This window comes from Vicugna pacos, chromosome 12 (genome assembly GCF_048564905.1).
Source record: "Vicugna pacos chromosome 12, VicPac4, whole genome shotgun sequence".
Classification (NCBI taxonomy): domain Eukaryota; kingdom Metazoa; phylum Chordata; class Mammalia; order Artiodactyla; family Camelidae; genus Vicugna; species Vicugna pacos.
Window position 1 is genome coordinate 22,250,972 of NC_132998.1, and position 24,625 is coordinate 22,275,596.

At 37.7% G+C, this 24,625-nt stretch overlaps 1 protein-coding gene across 4 annotated transcripts in view; it reads left to right on the plus strand.

Annotated features, from left to right (window-relative positions):
• MSRB3 (methionine sulfoxide reductase B3) overlaps positions 1-24,625 on the plus strand; it is a 158,099-nt gene that overhangs the window by 460 nt on the left and 133,014 nt on the right. Inside the window, exon 2 of one of the 4 annotated variants that reach the window (XM_072973020.1) lies at positions 16,516-16,606. The exons of 2 other annotated variants lie outside the window; for them this stretch is intronic. The gene's annotated coding sequence lies outside the window, so the exon portion shown is untranslated. Of the gene's footprint in view, positions 1-222; positions 375-16,515; positions 16,607-24,625 lie in introns of those variants that run through there. One more of the 4 variants, XM_015240601.3, reaches the window with a different exon arrangement.

Here is a 24,625-nt window from a genome sequence, read left to right on the forward strand (position 1 = left end):
CCCGAGGGAGGCTCTCGCCCGACGCTGGCCCCCGAGGGAGGGGCCTGGCGGGGCGGCCAGGGAGGGGACGCCTCCTCCGGCTCGGGAGAGCGCCGGCCCGCGGCGTGGGTCACCCCGGAGCCCCCTGCCCCGCCGCCGCCACCGCTCAGATAACGGGTCCTGGCGCGTGGGAACGGCCAGTCAGGCCCGCGCCTCCCGCCGCGCGTCCAGAAGGGGCGCGGGGCAGCGCCGGGAGCGGCGGGCGCGGCGGGCGCGCGGCGACGAGGGGCGCACCCAGAGACGCACGGCCGCCCGCGCCCGCCGCGGGGTCAGGCTCCTGCGGGCCCGGCTGGTGTTGAGTAGGCCAGAACCCAACAAGACCCTGAGTTTGTCAGGTACCAGTTTTATCTTGTTTTTAAGCGGAAAAAGAGCATTGGAGTCCGGTTTATAAGTTTCATCCTGGACTCTTTCCAAGTATATGATAGAAAGGTGCCATTCCTGCCTTATTTGGTTTAGGACTATAAGCTATCAAGTTGGGGTAATTTTGCAGTCTTAACAGGATGATTTTTAAAGATAGCTTGCTGTAAATCATGTGGAAAATGTCAGCGAGGAATTTTTTTCTTTACTTAAGATTATTATAAAAAGTAATTATTTGGAAGCCCAAATGTAGAGTTTAAGGTAAATGTGAAATTGCATGAACTCACATTCTTTTTCATTAAAGGTTATTACAAGATATTGAATATAGTTCCCTGTGCTGTGCAGCAGAAACTTTTTAAAATCTATTTTTATATATAGCGGCTAACATTTGCAAATCTCAAACTCCCAAATTTATCCCTTCCCACTCCCTTTCCCCTGGTAACCATAAGGTTGTTTACTATCCCTGCGAGTCTGTTTCTGTTCTGTAGATGAGTTCATTAGTTTCCTCAGTTCTTAATTTTATGTGGAATGGAAGAACAGAAAATATAATTCCTCAGAGTTGAGATTTCTTAGGAAATTTTAGTTTGCTTTTGTGTTTGTCACGGTTAGATTAAACTGTCAAAATAAGGTATGGCTAACAACTAGGACTTATAAATTGGTTGAAAGCTGACTCCATTAAGCATAGATTATATTCAGCACCTTCTGGTCAATTGCTTCGTCTTGCCATTTGCAGTGTTGGTGGCAAAATTAGATTTTAAAAGGTAGTTTTATCTATGAAATAACCTTTAGGATTCTTGTAACTTACAAAATTGTCAATTCAGATTGATGGGAGATTTTTATTAATAGTATGTGCAGCTTATCAATGTTAATTTAAGTTATGATATCAATTTCATGTTTACTTCTGATTAATATCATTTTTCAAAATACTTTTTATGGATTTATATTTTAGGGGTAACTTTACTAGCACTTCTTGGGGAACACAACAGGTTCTAACTTCACAGTTTATCAACGGTCTTCTAAAAAATACTGTGCTGCACGATAAAGGATAGATTGTACTGCCGGAGATTATGGTTTTCTTTTTTCCTCAGTGATGTGTTGACTTAATACTTGTGGTAAAGCAGCCCTTGAAGACCAAAATCCACTGTACTATGCCCCTTGCCAGCAATTTTGAAAACCAAGCCTATATTTGGACCATTTAGACATTTATTCTTTTAATTTTGGTCCCAGCTGACATATAAGTCTAATTTCTGGTGACTTTTATTAGCGCCCTATGTGAATGTCTGGAATTTTTTTTTTATATGAAAATAAGTAGCTCTCTGCCATTTAGAATTTTGTCACAGTGCCTAAGCTGCCTGTCTGCCAAGGCTGCAAGCGTACAACTTCATTTAGGTTTTAAATCAACATACAGTTTTTTGGCTTTTAAAGGTGCTTGGTCTAATATCTCAACTAAAATGTTAACTCATTTGGTTAGAAATCTTTACTGTTTTGCTAAACTTAAGTAACAAGAATATTCAAAAAATGTCCCAACAGTAGTTTTTATAGATTTTCCTACTACGACTTTTCCTTTATAATTAAAAAAATAAATTGCCAACCCTTAGGGAAACTTTGGGAAATAATGTTTTTTGTTTCTGTCATAATCTGTTTACAGTTCCTTTGATTTTTATTTCACTTGTGTTACTACAGTTAGGGACTTGGTTGATTAATTTGGTCTGGATGTTTAGCTTCCTCCTCTGTAGAATGATGAGACTGGACATAGTCTCCATGTCCCTTCCAACTCCAGAATCTTACAATATTGTTTTTGTTTATGTAATTTGGCAGAGCCACCCACTACACTGGTTCAAACTTCTGATTGTCAACTTTGACTTGCTATACATGTTAAACTGGTCTACATGTCGTCAGATCTGATGGGTGTGGATCCAGCTTTGGGGAGCCTGGATCTGACTCAGCAAAGTCTTGATACCTGGCCCATCACACAGACACATACTCCTGGACAGACTTCCATGATATTAAAGTTCTGTTTATTTTCTCCCCTCATCTAACAGCAGAAAGTGCTGGTTATGTCTCAGGGTTAATGCCTAACTGCTCTTTAGGGATAGTTAAACCAGGCCCTAAGATGGTTTGGTATTCAGTTTTGGAATTTGGGTCCCGGTTAGGGATACCACTGGAGAGGACCCAAATCTGTGTGCGGTTGGGAGAGCTGTGGCTAGTTACTTGGGAGCATTCCAGATGAAATGCCCTAATTGGGTTATGACTTTTAAAATCGTACCTCAGAGGAGACTTAATTGGACCTACCCATCTGGTTTATTCAGAATTAAATTGGCTTTGGGTAGGAGGGTAATCAGATAGCTATTTAATTTACCAGTTGTTAGTTAGCATCTTTGATTCAAGGCTTTACCTTGAATATTTGTTTATTTTCTCCTTCCTGAGCATGTTAGGTTTTCCTTTTACAATGCTCAGCACAGTCCCAGATCCCTGTTCATGTATTTGTCTCTATAGCATACTAAAATCATATGTATGGCTTTTAAGGAAACACATATGAAAAGAAAGTATAGGAAAAGTAGATCAGTAGTAAATCAACCAATTGACCTTATGGAGGATTTGGTTATTGCTTCATTTTAGTTTCTGTTGCAAGGAACAGAAATGAACTTGTATTAGTTTTAGGAAAAAGAAAGAAAGGGATTTGATGAAACCCAAGTACAGACAGACTTTACTAGGGACTGGGGACTGGAAAACCTGGAACTTTCCCTGCCTCTAGTCTTTGCCTTTCTTTGCTTCATTGTTCTCTCTTTGCTGAACTTTTCTTCTTTTTTTCTGTGTTCACGGTTATATGCGGCTACTCAGCAGCTCCTGAGTAAATACTTAGTAAACACGTTATGTGTCCCTCCAAGCACAGGTAGAGACAAAAATCAATGAGCCTTGATCCTGAGATCCTGTGAGAGAGAACCTGACAGACATAGTCTGGGTCACACTGTTGATCTAGGTTTTTCTAGAACCTAGGTGTCTTCTAATTCTAAGGTGTCTTCTAATTCTAGACTTCTTTGTATTATGTAGTGCAGACACTTACATGGTTTGATTTTGCACTTTTATATTTTATGTTATGGGGTTATTAGTCCTTAAAAAGTGTAATTTTCTCTTGATTGCAGTGTGTATAGAAGTGTGTCACCTTCAGTGGAATCCTAAGATGTGCGAGCAGTTCATTCATGCTGTGTCAGGAATGCTGAAGAGGAAGCCTCTGGGGTAGCTCCACATTCAGGAATGATTATGCAGCTCAGGATCCAACTCAGCTTTGAAAATCCTGTCTAATAACAGCTAGTCCATCCTGCAGATAATCATCTGCATATTTCAGAATTCACTGAAGTAAAATGCTGAGCTCAAATAGCTCTTAAGGGTTAACTCATTTAAACTATGTAAATGATCATGAGAGACATTCAAATTAGTAGTAGTTTAGGGTCCAAGAGTGCATCAGTTTTTTTTTTTTTCCCTATCTCTCACACTTCTAGAATTTTCCACCTCTGCCTTTCCTTTAGACTGTTACTGATGCCTGGGACACCTTTCTTTCATAACCTGTTGAAGTCCTTAAGGGCTCTGTTGCATGGTATTTTGTGAAACTTTCTTCATCTCTTAGAATTTGTCATTTCCTTATGCTTCTAAAACGTTTTGACTGGAGCACGATTTTACCACCTTTCATTGTAAAGTCCATACTCATTCATCTCCTTGATTTGACTCTAAGTTCTGTGAGGCCAGTGAATCAGCCAGAAGAACTCAGACTGTTAGCATCCAATGTCCCAGGTATAATGCTTCCAACTTTTTTAAAAGTTCTGAAGCTTTTATGACATCCTTCTTGTCTCTACCTTCTTCTTTTGACATTGAAGCTCAGTCACACTATAATTCGTGGTTGGTTCTTGTCTATTTTCTAGATTTTATAGGCTTTTCCATGAATACTCTAGTTTCCTGTGTGAGGATCAACTACATAGAATGATAGGATGTTTTCCTATAAACTGAGATGGCATAGGGAAGGAGAATATAGCAAACTCATGTGGAAGGAAATTGACTTTTGTTGAGTACTCAATATTTACCAGATCAGATAGGGCAGGTGTAGAAAACAATTGGAGCATATATGAAGGTGAATAGTGGGAAAATAAACTATAAAGATGGAAAATTAGGTTTGGCCTACAACGTGGAAGGCTTTTAATGCTAGACGAGGAAATTTGGACTGGGTTTAGTGAGATATGAGATTGAAGTTTTTTGGCCCTGGAAATGTCATAATCAGATTTGAATTATAGGATATACTATCTAATAATTCAGAGGATGAACTGAATTGGGAAAGAAACTATTGGACCAATAAAGACAGGTCATAAGAGTTTTTGCTAGAGAATGAAAAGACCTGAACTAGGGTAGTAGCAATAGGATTGGAGAACTGTTGCTGAAGTAAATTGGACAGAAATAAACAATTAATTGGATGTAGGGAAAGAGAAGGATGAGAAAGGTGATGATAAGATGTTAAGCCTGGGCGATTAAGAAAATGTGAACTTAGAGCAGATTTGTAGATGGGAGTAAAAAATAAGTTCTGTTTTATTTAATTTTTTTATGAGACTGACACGCTTATTTATTTTTTTTTTATTTTCTTTTTCTTGAACGATTTAACCTTTTTTTTTCTTTTATTATTTCACATTTTTATTTTTATTTTTGGGGAGAGGAGGTAATTAGGTTTTTATTTATTTATTTTTAATGGTGGTACTGGGGATTGAACCCAGGACCCTGTGCATACGAGGCATGCACTTCACCTCTGAGCTATACCCTCCCCCCCAATAAGTTCTATTTTAGATCTATTGCATTTGAGGCACTGGTAGAATGTTCATGTGGAGATGTGTAATGCAATTAGAAATGTGAGACTGTCACTTGGAGAAATGGGAGTTGGAGATAAAAGATGTATGAATAAGGAAAGTTAAAAGTAAAGCGGAGAAGAAACATTTGTTGACTGGAGTAAGAGGAAGGGCACAAGAAAATCATCATAAAGAAGATATAGTTTGATCTGGCTTTGAAAGATGCCCAATCAGTATATGGCATTCTGCCCATGAGCTTTCCTTATTTAGAGGACACTACATTTACTCCCTCCACAATTAGTACATGGGGAACATTGAACAAAGGATACTGTAGCCAGAATGACCTTCCGAACTGCAAAATTGTTGCTGCTATTTCTTTGCTTAATCTCCTTCAGTGGCTTCTTATCTTTCTTAAGATAAAGGACTAACTCCTTAAAAGTTTTCATCACCACCAAGCCTTGCTTTCCTCTGTACTCCGGGCTTCCTACAAGTTGTTCAGTTGACCCTGAAAATGTGTTCTGCTGTCTCCTCCCTGTTCCTCCCTTTACCTTCCCTAAGAACGTGAAGCAGATTTGATTCCTCCCAGATGCAGGACTCTTTGGCTTATTTTTTTTTTTTGGTCCTTTATAGGCACTTCTTATTACCATGGATAGGTTCTTATCCATAAAATAAATATTGACAATTTCCTAGTCTATAATAAAATAATTTATAATAAATTACATCCCTTCCCCTTTTTTACAGAATTCATTGCTTCTCTTATCTCTTCAAGTGTCATCTGCAAGGTTCTTGAACACTTGAGTTGGCCACCCTGGCCACTGTGCCCTGACTCTGATGCTTGGCTGTGGCAGCCTGGAGCAGCACTCTTCCCTGACATTTGTATAATTGGGTTGCCCAACTGTGTGCTGATTTGGAAACTGTGAGATAACTTCTTTATACCTGACTTCCTGAAAGAGAGTGGAGGGATTTACTTCATTGAGAGGACTTATTTGGACAGACTAGATAGAGGTTTGTGAAGTATGGAGATGGCTGAATGTGAAATAGAGAAAAAGTGCTGGTGTAGGAACTGTGCTAGCTTCCTGACCAAGGGTAGATTCTGATCCTAAGTTTTTGAAAATAGTACATTATTCATAACATTTGTCTCAAGTGACATACTCATGTTCAGTATACAGGATCAAGAGTAATTTCTAACTCAGTTAAAAAAAAGGGGGGCCCTCTCACATGCTAGTAGTTGTGCTTTTAGTAGCTGTTAACTGAGAAAATACGTAATAACAAAAAGTCACTATAAAATTTGGGGTTTTTTTTTTAATATAAAAGCATTCTCATATGCTTGGAAAATCCACATATGTGGAAATTATGAGTCACAGAGTCTATAGACAACACTTGATTTCTTGCTTTGTGGATACTCTCAGGGAGGTTCTGGTCTCAACTTTCAGCGTCTCATTGTTACCTCACTTTAGAATGTGGGGGAGACTCTTGTTTGAAAATATGAGCCATAGCTAAACCTTTGCAGTGACAGGAAAACTCCTTCTCAACATCTTCTTTCAACAGCAATTGCCTGTTTGATGCCAGGCAATGTACTTTATGCTAAGACTGGGCCATTAAATAATCTCAGGGGTTAGTGCATGAACACTTTAAAAATTATATTGTCAGATATAGGAGCATGATTCTTAGGGCTACTGTGCTGTTTTAAAGATGAAAACTAGTAGACGGTTTGCATACAAGTACATATCTCCTGCAGTCTCTGTTGTGGCCATGGCGTAACAGTCTTCTGTTACTATAAATTACCCAGTGAATTTTTATAGTTTTTTGGACCAGTTGTTTTACTTAAAGGCAAAAAAGAAAATCCAAACAAAACCAAACAAATGAATCCTTCAGTACACATGTTAAGGCAGCACTGAACATAAGCCCATGTTACATGTTAAGAGTCCTTAATAATATCAGGACAGCCCTTGTATAAATCTGAGAGCCCAGGATTTACATTATTCTTTCATTTCTCTTGCTTCTGTTGTGTTTGGTTGTCAGAGAATCTGGGCTTGGTTAGGGTTGGGAGAGATCTAAGGTGACTGTTACAGGTGGATGCTTCTTCTACCTCAGATCAGTGTGTAAGTAAGGAAGTGCAGGGCCGTGTCTCTGGGTACTCAGTACTAGAGAATAGATAGGACAGTGGGTGAGGGGCCGCATATGGTCCCACAGTAACTGAGAGTGAAAAAGAAAAAGTACACGCACTGTTGTCATCGTTCCGATTTCTTGATGTGTGGATGTGTTTTCTAGTCAGACCACCCGCAGAGGCTGGGAAGAGGATTGAGCTGAAGGCAGAGGGTGTTCACCTCTGTGCAGAGCCAGCTGAGAAACTGCAGATTCATTAGCAGGTCTGCATCCATTCGTGTGACAAGGGAGTCAGTATAGTCACTTGATAGCGACTTGGAAGACTCAGTTTCCTAGTCCTGTTCTTGCCTAAGGCACTTAAGTTTCTTGTGCCTCAGTTTTCACATCTGCCAAATGAACAAAACGGGCTACAAAATGAATGAATACCTGATGTTGCTTTTGCATTAAGATTCTGTAATCTATGGTTTCCCTAAAGGTCTCCAAGTAGCTTTCATAATATTTAATGGAAATGGCATGATTAATAAATTATACAAAAGTGTACATTCTCTTTTTATGTTTGGTTCAAGCTGTCTATTTTGTGGAACTATATATCAAGGTAATTCTGAGTCTAAGATCTTATGTTTGAAACTTGTAGCCTAGTGTGCCCAGTAATCTGATCCACAAGCGAAGTTACATAACCCTTTTAAAGATTTAATGCTTATTTAGAGGATAGGTTACAGTTGTATTAGATGCATCATATTAACTACACCATCTAAAAAGTAATGGCAGTAAGCACTAGAAATTATGTTGGTTGTTCTAAATGTGCAGCTAAAAATCGCCTATTTAGGCTTGGTAATATATCTCAGATGGGAAAAAGTCCTCTTTTATCAGGGTATGCTGCTCGTGGAATTTGCCTTTGACCATTCTAGAAATATATTTAACTCTTAAAGCTAGTTAATTTGGTCTTATCATTAAAGAAGAAAATCTTTTCCATTGGACTTTAAAGAAAAAAAAAAACTTTACTAATTTGAGAAGTTAAAAAAAGTATCTTCTCTTGCCTTTAAATGTATTGGTAAGTTTTTGCCCTTTTTATTATAAACTATTTCACACACACAAAAAGAATATGTAGCATCTATACAAGACATGAAGAATAATTGTTAAAAATCTAGGTGCCGCCCACTCAGCTTCCAGAGTACTGTTGAAGCTGCCTGTGCAACCGTCACTAGTCACATCCTCCCTTCTTAGAGGTACCCACAGGCATGCACTTTGTGATTATCACTTAACACAAATGATGACTGATAAGCTCTTGCTTTCTTTATAGTTTTACCATAGGCATATCTTTACATACTTTATTGTTTAGTTTTGCACGTTTTGGAACGCTGTATAAATGGTATTATAACTTCCGTAACTTGCTTTTTTCCCCCCATGACATTATATTTGTGTTACCAATACTGGTGTATATAACTTGTTTTTTAGAGATTAGCATTTCTTTTATTAGCTGTATGTTTTTCTACTTTTTAATTATTTCTGCTTCTTGAACATCTATCCATTAGGGTTCTTGTGTTTTCCTATGGAGTCAAATCTTTGTATTTTCCCCATTGCTTTTATGCTTCACCATCCATGTATCACGTGATAATAATGATGATAGTGATAATAATAATAGCAAATACATTCAAATGCTACTGTGTGGCAGGCACTAGTTTAAGTACTTATTGTTTACATATATTAACTCATTTCATGCTCATGGCAGCTTTACCCAGGAGGCACAGTATTATCATGGTAACTCACATATTAAGGTTAGGCCTGGGTACAGAGGCATTCAATCATTTGAATGCAGGCAGTCTGGCTCCTGAGTCCATGCTCTTCATCATTACGCTATTCTGACTCCTTATGGAGTCTTTTCTTTTAATTATATTCGTTCCCGTTTAACTTTTTAAGGTATTGAGATGTTTCTGTGGCATTCAAAAAAGAATGGTCATAGTATGTTGTTCCGATCGGTTCTTTTGTGCAATACCAGTTGTTTAAGGTCATGCCAGTTTAATTTGCTTCATGTTTAGACCATGACTTTCTTACATGTATGTGTTTTTTTTCTCAATTTTCTGGGATTTATTATTGCTTTTCTTTTTTCTGATTAGAAGGAAATAGTATGCCCTCTTCATTATCCTTTAAAAATCTTTCAGTTTTTTACTTTTGGTGTGTGGTTTGGAATTGATTCCATCGATTCCCTGTGCTCATTTGGGCCAGTTTCTTCATATTTAGACAATGACATCCTCTTTAAAAAAATACGTGAATAACCTTACATGAATTACTTAATCTTACTGAGCCTTGGATTTCCCAACCAAGTTACTTTGTTAAGTGTAATTATTTTATTGACCAGACACATGTCATTGTTAATCAGAACTTCTGTGTGTGTGATATAACCAAGTACAAAACAATCAAGAGAGATAATGAAGGAAAATAATTAAATAAAGAAAGTTCTTGATAGTGGTTGGAAACCACTGATTTCCCCCATCCCTCTAAATTACAGAGCAAAAATCTTAGGCATAGAGAGATAAAAGCCCTTTGTATCCTAACTTTCTTTGGTATCACTGTATTTTTTTCTAATTGGATTAATTTCCTAATTACTTCACTATTCTCTTATATTCTGTGACTTCATGATGCCTTCAGATTGTCCAAATTCTTGGATCCTCTCATAATATCCCTTATTTAAACATGCTTAAATTTGTTTCACCTTAAAAAACAAACAAAAAGCCTTCTCAGCTTGCCATCCTCTGTGACCAAATTATCTTACAAGTTGTTTGCATTCTTATTGTCACTCTGCCATCCATCCAAAAATATGTGTTGAGTGCATGTTACATGTCTGGCACTGACTCATCTAATCTCTGTGATGCAGTATGAACCAGAGACGAAGGGTTTTCATTTCTAGTTTGGAACCAGCACATCCTGTAGTAGAAAAAGGAAGAAGACCATTTTGTGGTAGGAGCAAGGGAAAGGATAGAGTTGAAGGTAAAAAGAAGGGGCAGCTCATATGGGGCTTCTACACCATTGTGAGGAGTTTAGATATTATTTTGTGTGACAGAAGCCATTCGGGGGTTTTAGGTAGGCAGTGGCAAGATCTGATATGCATTTAAAAATAATCATTCTGGCTCTGTGTGGAGAATGGATGGGAGGGGCCAAATGTGGAAGCAGGTGGACCTCTTAGGGCTAGTTCGGTGGTTCAGATAAGAATTGATAATGGTTTGGACCAGGGTGCTGGTGGCAGAACCGATGAGTGGCTGTGGAGTAGAACTGTACAGGCTATTCCACTGAAATTGCTTTGATTGAAGCCATTCATGTTGTCCATATCACTAAACCCATTGGACTCAGTTTGGTCCCTATCTTCCTGACTTCAGGGCATTTGATACACTGACCACTCATTCCTAGAAATATTCTTTTCTCTTAGCTTCTAACACTGCTATTTTTAGATATATGGTCTTAGGCAAATTAATTAAATTATCTGTGGCTTGGTTTCTTTGCTTGAGGAATGGGGATAGTGGTGTTCCTACCACATGGGTTACTGTAATCATTAGGTGAGGTAGCATATGTGAGTTACTTAGCACAGAGTGTTCCACAGAGTTACTTCACAGTCAGTGTTAGCGAGCAACATCGTCATCACCATTCCTGTCACCATCATCATCGTTGTTGTTCTAGAAGAACACTTTCCTTGATCTCTACCTTCTTTGGCCACTACTCCCTTTTGGTCTTCTTTGCCAATTCCTTCTCCTCCAGCTCACCTCTAAATGTTGAGTTTCCCCAGGGCTCTGACATGTTCTTAGCAATCTTATGTACTCTATGGCTTCAGTTCCATTTGATAAATTAACTCCCCCCAAATTTACCCATAAGCCTAGTTCTGTATGTAAGCCGTGATCCTGTATATCCACTTGCTTTTATATCATTTCCATTTGATTGGCTATGTCTTAGGTACTTTCAACATGTTAAAATTTTTTTTTTTTTTTTTTTTGCCCAAGCTTAAGACTCCCACCTTTTCCCCTAGCTTAGTAAATGGTATTACCATGTGCCCAATTGCTTGAGCCAGAGCTGGAGGCCTCCTAAATTTTTTTTCCTATCTCATGCCCTGTATCAAGCTTTTACCCAGATTTCTGCAGTAGCTTCCTAATTACTCTCACTACGTCTGTTCTAAGGCCACTCTCATCCATTTTCCACCTTTCGATCATGACAGTCTTTTAAATGCGAAGAGCTGATCATGTTACTCTTCTTCAGTTACCTCTCTTTCTTTTTAGGATCAAGTTCCAAATTCTTATAATAGCTTCAAGATTTGCTTCTGCCCACCTTGTCAGCCTCATCGTCTCCCCCATCTGTTCCTCACTTACACCTCCCAGCCGCAATGCTCTGCTTTCGTAACTCTCCTTGGGCTCCACTCACTCTGATCTCAGGGCTACTGCTTATCTTTTTCTTTGTCTAGAACACTTCTTTCCTCATCCTTAATCTGGGCAACACAGTTTTAAGCTTTATTCTTACTTAAATGTTACTACCTGCAGGAAGGCTTCCCTATGCCTCCCAAACTAGGCTACTTGCCTCCGTTTTGTAGGATCTTTATTCCCTCTTTGCCTCTCTGTGAGTCTTACTGCATTTGGTGATAATTTCTTTCTCAATAATATGTGAGCTTCATGGTGGCAGGGGCCATGGCATCTTAGAATTCTCCCTTTGTCCCCAGCATCTTTTTGTTAGATAGAGTAAAGGATGAATGCAGCGTAGGCTTGCCCAGTTTAGGGAGTGAGAGGCCTTCTAGCGGAATTTGGTGTGTTTCCCTTAATCTTTTAAGGTGATAAAAGGGAGAGAAGAGAAAAGTTTAGGTTTACTGTAGTTTAATTTCGGACTCCAGGGGCATCGAACTGGAGGTGGCCTTTAGGTTTCTTTTCTCTGATTGGAGTGACATCAGAATTTACAGGCAGTGCCCCGAGTATTTCCCAGGTTTGATTGTCTTTTTCAAAAGCCAGCCTTGGCAGTGCTTGACAGATCCTCGGTATGCTAGGTTTGAGCATCACCACAGAACCCCTGCTTAGTGTGGCTTTCAGTGTCAGAAGTGCTTGCCACAGTTACCTTTTGGAGCTCGATATGCCACGTGCCAATTTCCAAGATCTCCATACCTTTCACCTACCTCTTCTCTGGCCTTGGCTCCTCCTATTTAGAATCTTGGATTCTCTTTCACTCATTTGCAGGGACAATGTTTGCACGTGAAATGAGTTGGGAGTTGGCCTTTTCTTTAGCACATCTTCTCTGTGCTTTATCTTGCCAAGATTTTCAAAGTGGGTTTATTCTATTTTAGTTTCCAGTGCCGATGTAGATTTTCCTCTATTTTTATGTTCTGTTTACCATTTCAGTGGGAACTGGTGGGAATCTGATTAAGGGAGAACATGCATGCATTCCCTTTTAAAAGATACTTATTTGTGTTGCCACCTTTGTCTTTGTGCCTGTGTGCAGTCTTTTTCTTTCTGCTTCTTTTCTTTTGATCCCACTATGCCATTGCTTTGTTTTATAACTCTGTATGAGAGTCACTTTTTAGTAGGTGCATTTAACTCATTTATATTTTATGTTATCATGGACATATTTGATGACACTCCTTAACCTGTTGTTTTATCCACTTATGATCTTTCCCCTTGGTTTTCAATCTTTGGTCATGTGGTTTCTATGTTCTATTTGCTTTTATATTTCATAGGGATTTGAAAGAGTAGCATCATATTTTAGGTTCTATTACCTTGAACAAGTGTTTAAAAACATCATCAATCCTGAACTAATCTAATCATTGAATTTTAAAAAGATGTAATAGCATTTGGTTCTTCTCTGCAGGAAGAATTTTGGATTCTTATATTTTTTTTTTTGCCTCTCTGCCTTTGTTAACTAAAGTGGGACCTATAGATCTACATGATTACTGCTGAATTGTTATTTTTGTATTCTATATTTACTCTTTTGAGGATTATTTTTAGCTTTGGCATTTAATTATATAACAACATCTACTGTATTCAGTGATCATGATCGTACCTTAATTTCACAGTTCTTAAGAATATTTTGATTCATGTATCGTTTGGCTAGAGTCTATTCATGAGTTGATGTCTTTTTTTTTTTCCTTTTTTCTTTTTTGGTAGGAAAAAAATACATGCTTGCACGTTTCCTGAGCTCTCCTGTTATCTGAGGGAATTACAGACTGTTTTATGTTAATCCTCCCTTGCAAAACATTTAATTGATAAGAGGAATCCAAAAAAAGCATAATTAAGCGGCTGGAAAATGCTTATAGAATCATCTGAATGCAAATAGTACTGTAATGAGGGAATATAAAAAGTTGCTAGCATTCCTCATGGAAGAAGAACCTTGAAACAATGGGATTTACTGGCATCAGATGACAAATCTGTAGCAGTCCCAAGATTACTGCCAGGAATTCAGTACCTCTAATGTTGTCGATAATTCTCAGGGTCATGATGCAAAATTAGCTATAAGTGCTAGAAATGGTTTTATCTTTGAATAAGAGTGAGTGATGTTGGCAGTTTTAATTGAATTGCAACAGTATTTTATAACTGCTATTGATATGTTTAAATTCGAGTTGACCAACGTTTACTTTGTCAAATTCCTGTCTTACAAGTACATTTGCCTCATGTATGCATAAAGTTATATCACTCTATGTAATTGACTGAAACAGTTGATTACAAAACTTGAAAATTTTTTTGTCAGATGGTTTTTTGACAATCACTAAAACATAATTGCTGAAATAGAAAATTTAATCTTAAATTATTCTTACCTGAGTTATCTGTTAGATAAGCACCTCATTCTTACCCTGTCCAAAACTGAACTAATTAAACCCTCCAACACACACACACACACACACACACACGAACACATGCAGTCTCGTGTACAAGTGCACATATGCATACGCACTCTCGCATTCTCTGTCTCTGTCTCTGCATGATATCTCAGACCTCCTCTTGCTTTTCCTTCTCCTTAAGGAAAGTAAAATTCACTGAACAGTCCTAGTTACTTTCAAAAACATTATCTCACTTAATACTTGCAAAGCTTAGTGAAAGAAGTGTTATGATCTACATTATGCAGGTGAGGAATCAGAGAAAACTAACTAATTTGCTCAAGATTTGTCAGCTGGTTAAATGACGGAGTCAGAAGTTGAACCCTGTTCTGACTCTTTCCTGTATACTGCACTGCCTAGGTATAGTATAGAACTCTGTTCCTGGGGAAAATAGGACATTATGCACAGAGATGGGGGAAAACAGAGGAAGTGACATTTGAGTTCAGTTCTATGAAAACATTTATTGAGCCTTTATTTTACAGAGATGAATACCACTAACTACTCTCAAAGAGTTTATAGGAGAAGCATATATATAAGCCTAAAATTCTAACATGCAATAATAGATATAATAATAGAGGTACTGAAGTAGGAAGTAGTGTAGAGGAAGAATTAATTCATTTTCTAATGGAAGGGTTGGAGAGAAGGGTGAGAAGAACGGCTGTGAGAAAAAAGTTTCCCAGAGGAGCTGATATCCAAACTGGGTCTCGAACGTTAAAAATGAAGACTTCATTCTTTATACACTATGGAACATATGGATGCTATGATGAGGGTAGAAAATGTGTGTTGGAAACAGTAAATAGTTGATTATCATTTGGAGAAAATATTTACGTATTTATTTGACAGATACTTATTGAAGGCTTAGTAAGATGAGGCATTGGTGAAGTACTAGAGATAAAGTAAAGGGCAAGAGAGTTAACAGGTTGTATAGTATATCAGGGAGTGTTGGGGACTGAAGTTAAAACAGGAAAAGAAGCAAATTTGATAGGCCTTGAATGCCAGGATAGATTGGTTGAATGTTCCCCTGTAGGTGTTAATGAGCCACAGACGCACATACGGTCAGAGCTAGTAAACAGCACGTCTGCAACAGTATGGAAGGTGACTGTGAGGGCTGTTAGGGTAGAGTGAGGAAGACCAGTAAGAGGCCATTGCTATATTCTAGATGGAAGAAGAAGAGGAAAGGATGTATTTGAGCAGTATCTTGGAAATAAAATTGATAGCACTTGGTGTTGATTCAGTATGAAAGGTTAAAGTAGAAAATGATTGAGGGTGGCTCCCAGGTTTGAGGTTTAGTGGTTGTGTGGATGGGAGGATCAGGAACACATAAAGAATAATAAAGTGATGAAGAAAGAAAGAAATTGAGTTTTGGATATGATAAATAGTTTGAGATGCACATGGAATACCTAAATTCTTTTTAAAACATGATTTAATCACCTAAATTAATGAAGAAAACTATTGAGGACAAAGTAGAAACAACATTTTCCAAAGTATTTTCTTTCTTTCACTTTATGATCTCATTCAGGGCTTTTCCTTTCTCTAAGTTCAATGTGGTGTCAAAAGATAATTGATAGAGGCCATTAAGATTCACCTTTCAGTGGAATAGAAGGATTCCATTTTCATAAAATTTCTCCTTTATCTGGTTTATCAGATACAAGCCACAATGCATACCATCATGAGAAATTTATTTCATAATTTTCTTACTTTCTGCAACAGAAAGTAAACTTGGAGGGGAGAGAATGCTAAAATTCTGATACAAGAGCAAATATTTATTTGTAGTTTCCAGTGCTAAAACTTTCTATTCTGGAATGGTGGCAAAGTTCTAACTTAAAAAATTTGAAACGTGATTTATGGGTACATATGCAACTCATTTAAAAAGTCTTTTTAGTGATAGATACAGATAACTGTAGTTTATAGTCCCAGGCATAGGATTTGGTCAACCTGCATTAGCAAGGTTGTGTTTAGAAGTGCTCCACTGAGGCACTGCATCTTTTTTGCATGTCTAAGTTTTTTTGTTTTTTCAGGGTTTTTTTTTTTTTTTTTTGCACATGGTTCTCAATACAAGGAAACTTAAAGGTGAAAAACAACAGCCTCCAACTCTACTCCTTCCTGTCTCTGTCTCACTCTTCTGAAGAAATGTTTTAAAGTCATTCTTCTGATAATTCCCTAATTTTAGTCAGTACGGTTATAGCACTGGTTCTTCATTCATCAATTTCAGATAATACCCTGTTATGAAAAATAAGGATTTATCTGCTCTTTCCTCTCCAGCCTTCTTCCACAGTTTACTGTTTTGTTGATTTTTAGAATTCTCTTAGTGGTTCACCTTTGTAACATTAAATAGTGTATTTGTTTATCAACTTTTGACAGGCTATGTGCCACGCTGTTGCAACAAAGAGATTCCGAGCAGAGTGACTAACATGAAGGAGAAATTTATTTTTCTCCCCCACAATAGCCTAAGGTCAGTAATATCCCAAAGTTGGGTTGGTAAGCAGCTTTGCTTCACGACTGTCAAGTCTGCCTTTCTCATTAAGTAGCTTCCAGCCCAGGCTCCAAGTGTGCTGCTGCAGTTTTTGCCATGTCCCAGGAGGAGAGAGGAAGTCTAAAGCAAGTGACTTTGTCTTTAAAGGAGATGACCTGAAAGATTGCACATCATTTCATTGGCTAGAACTTAGTATCATATTCACAACTAGCTACAAAGGAGACAGCAAAATGTAGCTCTACGTTCAGCCAAAATTTCAGAGGGTTCTGTTACCAACAGGAAGAAAGAAGAATGGATTCTAAGGGTCCAGTTGGCATTTTGCAGTCTAGTTAGTATCTTCTAATTCTCTATTTTATAAGATCAAAGTCCTGGTACCCTTTATTCTGCCTTTCTCTCTGGACATTCTTTGTGTGTGTGTGTGTGTGTGTGTGTGTGTGTGTGTGTGTGTGTATGGTTTAATTTTTTTTTAATTGAACTATAGTCAGTTTACAATGTTGTGTCTCTCTGGGCATTCTTTACATTTTGTTAGCTACACACGTTTTCTTTTTGTTTTAAAATGTGAAATTGCCAGTTTTACATTCTGTTCTGAAACCACAGCTAAATCTTTGTCTATAGGTTGTCTCTAAAAGCTTGTATTGTTAGACATAGCGTTTATCTCCAGGTCAAAAAAGTGAGCTATTACAGTTCCTTCTCCTTAGGTCCAAGGTCATGATCCCTTGGCCACTGGAAAGGACAAACTGCATCATTGCAAACGAACTTATTTTCTTACATTTATAGATTGATTAAAATCAGGGCACTAGATTTCTAAAGTCTGCATATGGGCACTGACTTGTTAGATCAATAAGAGAAGCTACAGCAGACCTGGTTAGTGCCCAGAGAGCTTTCAGTCACTTTAGAAAATAGAATTTTCATATTCAGTCATTTTATTTTGACAGGAGCTACTCAGTCAGTTTTGCAGCTGAGTGAAACCTTTTGTTCTTGAAGGATTGGGACTAATGTGTTAGCCCAAGATGATCCAAGTTGAAGTAGCTCTCTCCTAGCCTTTAATGTCTGAATATAAGAGGAGAGCCATGTCCTCTGACCACAGTAAGAATTTCTTTGATCTCTTTGGGATAGTTAGGAATAGAAGGGTGACTAATGAGAGAAAGACTTTGGGCTTTTCAAGGTGGTCTGGTTGTCTTTGGCATTGGAATTCTTATCCTTCCAGACCCTGTTGTTTTCCCAAACAAGGACAGCAATCTGGGGCATAAGAGTCCCTGCACCTGAGGAATTTTTAATGTAGTAGCAGAGAGTGAAATAGACTTCAGTTCAGATTCTGGCTCGAGTACTGGCAATATGACCTCAAGCACGTTATTCTCTGAACTTCTGTTTCTGCTGGAATACGTAATCCCCAAATCCCAATGGCTTAATGCACTGAAGGTTTATTTCTTGCTTGTATTGCATGTTCATTGTCTGTCAGATGGAAATCCTACTCCATGTTTCCTACTCCAGGATCATGGTTAATGGAGCAGCCATGATCTAGTGATGGAACATTGCTGATCACTGCTAGAGACAGAAGGAAAGTTCTGGAGAGTCTCACACCAGCAGTTAAGTGCTCTGTCAGATGTGACACACGCTATCATTTCTGTTCACAACTTTTTGTCCAGAGCTAGTGACAGGGTCTCACTCAACCACAGGGGGCCAGGGAGTACACTTCTACCATGTGCCTGGAAAACAGAGAGCCAGAGATCTTAGCAGACAGCACCAACGACTACCACATACAGGAATGCCTACTCACGCTGATGTGAAGATTAAATGATACTAGATACACATGTACCCCATCACCTGGTGCAGGTGCTCAAAAATTATTAGTAGCAATAATGTCATCATAGTAAGATGCACACGTACAAAATATTTGAATAGCAACATAAAGTGGGACTAAAGATTCTAATAAGCTATATAAGACCACATCACAGTGTGTATGGAAGTGCCTTGTAAATTAGAACATACCGTGCAAACTCAGGTTGATATTATTATTATCCAACGGATATTAGAAGATAGAACGTTAGAGCTTAGTTCAGTGTTGGAGGTAGATCTTTATAGTTATCTATCAAGAAATGATGGTTGAAGTTAGAGGAGGTGAGATCTGTAAGAAAGAGATTAAATGGTGAGAAATACCGAGAGTTGTGAAGGGGTAGCTCTGGACCATAATTACTGTTTGGAAATCAGAAGAAGATATACCAAGAGATAGAAAAGTAACTCGGGAAAGGGAGGAAGAAAATGCTACTGTGTAATATCATAGAAAAGTCAAGTGAAGAATGTTCTCAGGAAGAAAAATCGATCATATAAAATGTCACTACAAGTCACTGAGCTTCAATTCTGTGAGTTCCATGGGGAACAAGTAAATGGAATGTTACTGAAGGAAGAAATCGTAGCAGTGACTTAGAGGTGTGTATGTGCCAGGGGCTCTGCCTGTTGCAGTCTTGCAAGGAAGCTATTATAAAATTCAGACTTACACATGAGACTTTCAAAGCTCAGAGTAAAACTTGTCAAATGAAACCTAATTAGTCCATGAGAAGGTTTAAATTTGAATTCAGGTATTAGAAAAGTAAAACTGTATTGTGTAAACACAACAAAATTAAACAGACAAAAAGACTGAAAAATTCTGAAGGCATTTTTTGTAGTGATCAAAAATCATTTATGTGGATTTTGCTTTCTTGTGGGCACGTTTTAAATATTAAGAACTTTTCTAGATAAAACACACATGTAATGTAGACACTATGGACTGTGAAATCAATATGTATTTTAGAAGAAAAAGAGTTATGTTCTAAATTAGTGATGAAATTTTTAGAATGTTAATGTGAGAATGAATAAATCCCTGTATTTGACTAGATGCTTTACAAAACAGGAATCCTGAAAAAAAAAGATAGCATTTAATAGAGTTATAATTAACATCAGAAGAAGACAGACTTACGTTCATAATTCTATTTTAATTATGCCATTGGTGTACCTTCTTAGTGGGCACAGTATAACCTTTGTGTTGTCAACATTAGGTACAATTCTTTAAGTCCTTTTCTTATTTTTTATGTGAACTGAATAAGAAAGAACATGTAGATGCTGCAACATGCAGACAAAGGAAGTTTTAGCCTAATGTTTTCTCCAAATGGCTATCTGATCTTTGATAGGTCTCTTTATCTCTGTTGTGCTGTTTACAAAATAAGAGTTTTGGATGAGTTAATTATTTTTCCCACTTTTTTCCCACTGAGATAAACACGATGGCTGATACTTCATGAGGAACATCCTGCCGTAGTCATACACAGATGATGATTATAGACTGAGGAACACATGGTCTAAGCTGCACATCCCTGGTGCTAGTCCTGCCTTTTTTTGCCTCTCCCACTTGAGAAAACATTTCAGAAAACAAGTGAAAGAAGGTGACATTATTAAGGAGATAACTCTAAATATATCCTTGTTGTCTTCTTAAAAACCTTATGCTTAAATTTCAGCATCTGAAGACAATTTTAAACAAATCACTTGTGAAACACCTCTCGATTGATATTTTACCTTTGTTGCATGGTCACTTCATGTTCAAAAGCCTATGTATTAGGTGTTCTTCAAGGTTTATTCTAGTTCTAAACTTACTTAATGATACAATTCTGTTACTCTCAAGCATGCTCCAAAGTTCTGATTCCTTGGTTATTCTACTAGCAGTACGTGAATTAGTAGTACCATGTGCATGATACGGTTCAATAAATGTTGTGGGAATTTATCAACAAATTCATTGTCCTTTTCTGGAGATAGCACTAATGCTTTTGTGAATTTCCAAGAGTAGTTTAGTACTCAGAAAATTGGGTTGTAACATTCTGACTGTTACTTTTAGAAATCTGCCATAACTATCCTCTTCACTTGGATAAAATAGTTGAAAATTTTGCATTTGTCCACAGACCAGACAAAGTAGGAAATGTACTGATTACCTTTAGAAGTCGTAAGAAGTGTAAAGACTGCTGATACTATTTTCTAACCATTTGTTGTTTGCTAGACAACATGGGATAAGTACAAATGTAGTCCTGTGTTCATTGTTCACTTATTCAACAAATGCTTATGAGACGTTATGGTGCTTATTATGTGCCAACCAGGGTGCCAGGCCAGCAGTTCTCAAAGTGTGGACTGAGGACCCGTGGAGTCTCTGAGACCCTTTTAGGGGATTCACAAAGTCAAAACTATTTTCACACCAATGCTAAGACATTATTTTCCTTTTTCCCTGTGTTGACAATTGTGTTGATGTTGCAAAAGCAAAAGCAGGTGAAACTGCTGGTGTCAGTATGAAGCAAGGCAGTGGCCGCAAACCTTATTAGTAATCATTCTATTCTACGGGAACGGGGAAAAAGGCCATTTTCACTTAAGAATGTCCTTGATGAAGTAGTAACACTTATATTAATTTTATTAAATCTAGACCTCGAGTGTGTATCTTTTTAATATTCTGAGTGAAGAAAAAAGAAACACACTTTCATAAAATGCTTCCGCATACCAAAGTGGCTGTCTCCAGGCTCGTCCCTGTCAGCTCTCGTCCAGGGCTTGGGATCTCATGGACCCTCCAAGCCAGTTCTCTCTGTCAAGTGGCTGCCACTCTCTCCTGTGAGGCTCGGAAGCTCCACTTCTGTCCCCGCTGACCCCCAGCTGGAGAGGGGGCATCACAGCGACAGGGTGCTTTTCTTCCTTCGCTGCTCCCTCCCTTCAGGACCGATCCTGCACCGATTTTTTCTGTATTCTTTCTTTCTTTCTTTCTTCTTTTTTTCTCTTACCGGATTTTGTGAGAATCTTCCTGTATTTCGAAGTGAGAGACACTCTGCCAGAGTTCAGCAGATGTTCTGTGAGATTCAGTGGGTTTGTAGATGTAATTCTTGGTGAATTTGTGGGAGAGGGAGAGCTGTGAGTCTCTCTATTCTGCCATCTTGGCTCCTCCCCGTATTCTCTGATTTTTGATATTGATGATGAAATGTCTCAACATACGAAAGATCTGCATAACCCAGTGAACCAATGTTTTCTAAGTGAGCAGTGCGTGAAATAACAAAATCATACAAAGTCCATTCAAAATGCAGGTTAGACCAATGAATTTTAATGTAATAGTATGAAAAGTTTCTTGATAATATGTAGTTTCAGACTACCATTTGTTGAGTTTTGGTGTAATACCAAAGAAGATTATCTACAATTATCCGAAAAAGGTATTAAAATACTCCCTTTTCCAACTACTTATTTGAGTGAGGCAAGATTTCATTCATATACGCACTTCAACCAAAAGAGCATATCGCAACATATTGAATGCAGAAGCAGAGATGAGAATCCAGCTGTTTTCTGTTAACCCAGACATTAAAGGGATTTGATTTACGAAACAAATATAAAACTCTTTCCATTAAATATGTATATATATGTGTTTGTTTTGAATAATAGTTATTTTTAACTGAAAGTGTCATTTTGTAATATGTATTGTTATTATTTTTTATTTTTGTTATTCTTACTGGAATAAGCAAATATTTAAAAAATTACTCAGTTGTAATTCTAATATAGGAAATATTGATAGGCATAGTCGTATAAACAAAAGGCATATGGGGTCCTTGATATTTTTTTTAGAATTGTAAAGGATCCTAATATCAAAAGGTTTAAAAATGGCTAACTCTGGAGATATTAAAAAAAAATTATTTCTGCAGCTTTTCTTTCATTCCCAAGCTCTATATTCCTGCCACTCAGTCCACAAAGTGGGAAGCAGTTCTCCCTCCCCTGAAATTCCATGCACTTTATCGCTGTCTTTGTGAAGGTACTGAGTACATATCTTAGATTTCCATCTAGGCTAATGTGTTTTTTGACGGCACAGACTGTATCTTAATCTTTGCATATTCATAAGCTCCTAATACATTGTTTTCCTTGTAGTAGGAATTTTTATACAGGTGAACTGAGTAAAATTTCATATCTTAAAAGTGTTACCTCTAAATGTTTTGGAAGATTGAGGATTCTGAATAGCCAGGGTTCTGTTGTTTCTTATCACTAATACAGAAAGATCTCTGCTTAACAAAAGGGATGCCTGATTCTAGCTAATGGCCTATTGATTTTAAGAAGTAAATAATTGGTTGATCAGTTCATTCAGCAAACATTAGTTGAGCACAAACTGAGTGCCAGGCAATGTGCTATAAGAACAATATTTTTAGAGACCTTTATTGTAGACATTTAGATTAGTGGTTTCTAAATGCAGGTCTAGCTTCTTTTCATAATGAAATGAGAAAAATAGCAACAAGGAACTTTTTTTCCACAAAACTTAAATATATTTATTCAAAAGAACACTCTTCATCATGAGATTGTTTTCCTAGTTCTTAGTATTAGCATAATCTTTCTTTTCTGATATTATGGTGAAGTTAGGTTTTGGGTTTATTTTGTCCTTGCTTGACAAAATTCAAATTTGTTAATTCTCTGTTGGCCTCTGTAGTTTGGGGGGGACATTTTACTAGCTTGTGGAAAACCACTGATGTAGACATTCTTTTGGCATTTATTGGAAAGGGATTTGACCTTTGGGTTTGACGCTTTAAATCCACTAGCACAATCAGTTCATTTATTCTGGAGCTAATTATCAACTTTGTGAGTTCCCTGCTTCCCTGCTTATATCATCTCTCTCTTGCAGTTTATTGTTCAACTGCAAGGAAAAAATAAAAGGAAATAAAAATAAACCCAAACCAAAAAAGTAACAAACTAACTTTAGTCAAATTTTGGGATGTCAGAATTTTAGGGGTAAAAAAAAGTGGAGAAGAAGTAAAAATTTTTGACCAAAATAGGGCGTTTGAATTATCTTTGGGTCTCAAGTCAGACTGCATTTTCAACTTCTCACCTCTTCACAGAAACTGCTAATTACGGTGAAGGAACCAAATAGTTATAATTCAGAATCTTACCTTTACATACCGTTAACAGTTGAGATGGCAGAGATTGGGTGGGAAATGACGATCCTGAGTCATTACTTCCATAGAATCAGTCATTTATATAGTCATTTTTTCACTCAATAAATGAATGGCTGTTAGGTGCCAGGTGCTGGGATACAGAGATGAAAAAGACACTGTCCCTGTGCTTAAGTCCCTGTGCTTATAAACACTGTCCCTGTGTTTATAATCTAGAAGAGGTAGACAGAGATGTAAGCAAATTAGTGCCCTGAAAATTGTTATAGCATGCTTAGCGCTCACTGGGGACCCGAACAGAAGTTAGGAGTGGTGGGATTTGAGAGAGGTGAAAGGAGATTAAGGATATGCAATGAAGAAAGATGAGGAGATGGAGGTAGAAAGCAGCAGGGGAAAATTATGAGTCTATTGGTATGGCAGGAGCATGGGGTGGGGTGAGATGTGGAGGTGTGGCAAGAGAAAAAGCTGAAGAGTGAGGCAACAGCTAGATGTAGAACTTTAGATGCTTTGTTTAGGAATTTGGACTCTAATTAGGAATCCAAAGGATTTACCAGAATGTGTTCTGTGGGATGGTGATAGGAAAGAAAGGGGTTTTGTAAGGTCAAAACTGCTTGAGAGGCACCAGCTGAGACAAAGTTAGTTAAGCAGGTGCATTTATTGTAAAGCCTCTCAGACCCTTTGTATTGAGTAAAATTTACACTACTAAATTTGTTTGAAGGGGTATCATCTGTTTCTCAGAATGTGCATGGTTTGGGAAACCTTGCAATATGCAATGAGGATTCATTAGCAAATGTTTTAAGCAGAGAATTATAGACAATTACATAATCTAATTCTATTATCAACACATCATGTGATATTGCTCATTAGATATTGTTCAACCGATTTTTTTTAACACCAAATAATTTCAAAGTGATGTGCTAGATATTCTAGGAGATCAGAAAGATGTGCAAAATGTGTCTGGCACTTAAAAAAAGCATGTTAGTTATCTATAAATGTTATTCTGTCCAACTGAGTCAAAAGCAATGCAAAAGCGAGGAAGTTGAGGGTAAACTTGGGGAACTAAACTCGGTGGCCTTTGCTTAGTGCT